The sequence below is a fragment of the Suricata suricatta genome, chromosome 7 (genome assembly GCF_006229205.1).
Source record: "Suricata suricatta isolate VVHF042 chromosome 7, meerkat_22Aug2017_6uvM2_HiC, whole genome shotgun sequence".
NCBI lineage: Eukaryota > Metazoa > Chordata > Mammalia > Carnivora > Herpestidae > Suricata > Suricata suricatta.
This window is the reverse complement of record NC_043706.1, coordinates 92,209,140-92,212,949: the sequence shown is the minus strand read 5'-3', so window position 1 is coordinate 92,212,949 and position 3,810 is coordinate 92,209,140.

The following is a 3,810-nucleotide window of genomic DNA, read 5'->3' as shown; positions in this document are numbered from 1 at the left end:
GGCGCTGTGCTAAAACTTCAGTTTGGTTCCTCCTTTACCCTAGCCTTTATCACTTGACCCTGTTTCTTAGCAACTGACCTAGGTCAGCTGCCTTGCTTCCCGCCTTCTACCCTTTATAAGATGTGTGTGTTCTCCCAATAAACGAGGCTTGATCAGAGACTTTGTCTTGCCTCCATTCTCTGTGCTCCCTGCCCTACCCTATTCTCACTCCCTCCCTCAGGACCTGCGTTGACCGACCTGCCGGACGAGTCAAGAGGGTATCCATTGAGGAGTAAAATTACTATAATTTGGAATATGCATGTGCCCAGCCTTATAAGATAAGCCAAACTATTTTCCAAAATGATTATCATCTGACCAAGCCATATGTGAGACTTTCCATTTGGCTCATGTTCTTGCCAGCCAGTACATCTCTTTACACTGTCATGCTGCTTAAGTTTTACAAACCTAGTGGCATGGAATGGTTTCTTGTGCTGTTAATCTGCATTTCTCAGATTACTCATGAAACTGAGCATTTTTTCCCTTGCTTGTTAGCAAGTTTTGTTTCCTCTTCATCTGTTTTGCCCAGTTTTTTTTTTAAGATTTTTATTTTTAGGTAATCTCTACACCCAACATGAGGCTCAAATTTATAATCCAAAGATCAAGAGTCATTGTGTTCCCCTGACTGAGCTAGACAGGCACCCCAAGGACTTATTCTTAACGTAGTTATAGAGGAGGGGGAAAAACCTTTCCTTTATCCTCTTATGTTTAGTAACTGGGATCTTGCAAATTAAAGTGACAAAAGACAGATTAACAAGGAGAAAAAACCCAGAGTTTATGTGTGCAAACTGCATGCACACAGTAGAACTCAGTGATGAGCAGCTCAAAGGGGTGGTTAGAATTAGGGGATCATACACGATCTTAACAAAGGGCGATGAGCTGTAGAGAAGGAAAAGGGCTAGGGCTTCTAGGGGTGGTAAATTGCAGGAGGGTAAGTACAAGGGAGAAGCTAGTGGAAGAGAGGGGCTATTTTTGGTCATATCCGTTATGCACACTCAATCTCATGCTGTCCTGGGGTGATAAGTGCTTCTGGCAGCTCTCTTTTTCCTGGTATGGGAGAAGAGAAGGGAGCACTTTAATAAAGGGAAACTTACACCCTGCTTTTAGACAGAAAGCAGGAGGGTGGAAAGCTTTGCCTGTGTCTGCTATTTCTCCGTTGCCTTTGGACCAAAATAACGCCTTCACAATTGAATCTATCAGTCTTATTATTAATGGTTAACACATTGTAGTTTTTAAGAAGTCTTTTCTGGGGCACCTGGCTGGCTCAGTTTGTGGAATGTACAACTCTTGATCTCAGAGTCATGAGTTCAAGACCCACATTAGGCATATAACTTCCCTAAAAAAATAATAAAAATCTTTTCTAAAAAATAAAAGTCTTTCCCAGCGTTGAAAGTCATGAAATGGCCTCTTAAAATATCTTCTAGAGTTTTATCTTCCATATTTAAGTCTTCCATTTGGAACTGTTTTTTTATGTGTGATGTGAAGGAAGAACTCAATTCCATCTTTTTCCCCACATAAAGATTACCGGTTATCTAGACGGTCTTTCATCAATGACTTGAATGACACCTCTGTCATATGTCAAGTATTTGTGTGTGTGCGCGTGTGTTGGTAAGATCTCTGTTATATTCCATTGGTCTCTCTACCAATACGACACAGTCTTTTTTATTTTTCCTTTTTCCACAATCTTAATATAATAGCTGTGTGATAAATTTTGATATTTGGTAGGATAATTCCCCCCCACTTTCCCCCTTCCTTCATCATTTACTGTTAGATTAATTAAATGAAGAGGTCCTATGGGTCTAATACCATTGCTGCCTACATGAGCAAAATAAAATCTGAGTCTGTAAATGCCTCATGGTTATGAAATCAAAACACTAAGGAAAACCAGTTAAAAATAGCCAACTAGGCTTTAAGCTATACCCAATCGATTATTTCCTTCCTTTGCTTCTCCATTTCCTCTACAAGGCTTTCCCTGAGCTGCTGTCAATGGAGTGTTCATAACCACTTGCATTTTGGTGTTGTACGATTCACATCAATTTTTAATCAAATAAACTTCAAGTTTTTATTTTTTAATTTTTATTAAAAATTTTTTAAACATTTATTTACTTTTGAGAGAGAGAGTGTGAGCAGGGTAGGGTCAGAGAGAGAGGGAGACACAGAATCAGAAGCAGGCTCCAGGCTCCAAGCTGTCAGCACAGAGCCAGACATGGGGCTTGAACCCACGAACTGTGAGATCATGACTTGAGCTGAAGTCAGACACTTAACTGACTGAGCCACTCAGACACCCCTCTTCAAATTTTTAATATGCCTCACTCTGTCTTTTATTTTATTTTGACAGGGAAAAAAATGTGTTTTTTTAATTATGTTCTCAATCCATTTGGTGTATTTCAAATGGTGCAATACTTTTTTAAAAATTTGTTATTAAAAGTTTTTCTTTATTATTTTTTTAATGTTTCTATTTATTTTTGAGAGAGAGAGAGAGAGAGAGTGTGTGTGTGTGTGTGTGAGCAGGGGAGGGTCAGAGAGAGAGGGAGACACAGAATCTGAGGGCAGGCTCCAGGCTCCGAGCTGCCAGCATAGAGCCACCAACTCAGAGCTGGATGTGTGGCTCAAACCCACGAACCATGAGATCATGACCCGAGCTGAAGTCGGATGCATAACCTACTGAGCCACCCAGATGCCCCTGTATACTTTTCTTTACTTATCAGTGAAAGAAGTTAGAAATTAATTTAAAAAAAATCAGCAAATGGCAAACAAGTTTCCTTGAAAGTCACAGTCTCATGTAGAGTGCATCCTAGAAAAGAGGAGGGGTAAGACAGCTTCCACCCGCTTTCATTAGTTTCATCAAGTACAGGACACAAATCTGAAGCAGGCTTAAGGCTCCACGCTGTCAGTACAGAGCCTGATGTGGGGCTCAAACTCATGAATTGTGAGATCATGACCTGAATCAAAGTCAGATGCTCAACCAACCGAGCCCTCCCAGCGCCCCTGGATTTTCTAATATTAAACCATTCTTGTATAAACCAAACTTGGTCATTAAAAAAAATTCCCTTATGAAATATTTGTTTGTTTGTTTATTTGAAATTTATATTTAAAGTGGGTTTCTTGTGGTGCCTGGATGGAGCAAATGACTCTTGATCTCAGGGTTGTGAGTTCAAGCCCCACATTGGGTGTAGAGATTACTTAAAATTAAAAGGTCAATAAATAAATAACCTGGGTTTCTTGCAGGCCACATAATTGGGTTATATTTTTTGGTTCACTCTTGACACATGTGAGTTCTATTTGCTAATATTTTGCTTAGGATTTTTGTATCTATGTTTATGGGCAAGATTAGTCTCTTATTTTTCCTTTCTTATACTGTCCTTGTATAGCTTTAGAGTCTTAGTTATATCACCCTCATTAAATGGGTCAAAGAATGTTGCCTCTCTTTTTATATCTGGAAGAATTTGTATAAGACTGGAATAACCTTGATTCTTTAAAACCTGGAAGATTTTATCTGTGTGTCTTGGCTTGTGCGTATGGAGCTATTTTAATCTACTGATTATTTTTTAAAAATAGGACTGCCCAAACTTTTTGTTTCTTTTTAAATTACTTTTAAGTTAAATTTTCCATAAATTATTTCATTATGTGTTTCCTAATTAAATGGCATAATATTTATAATATTTTATCTTATAAAATGTTAATGTATTTATTTATATTTATCTTCTTTACATTTTTCTTTTCCTTAATCCATATTTCCAGAGATTGTCAATTTGTGTGTGTGCGTTTTTTTAA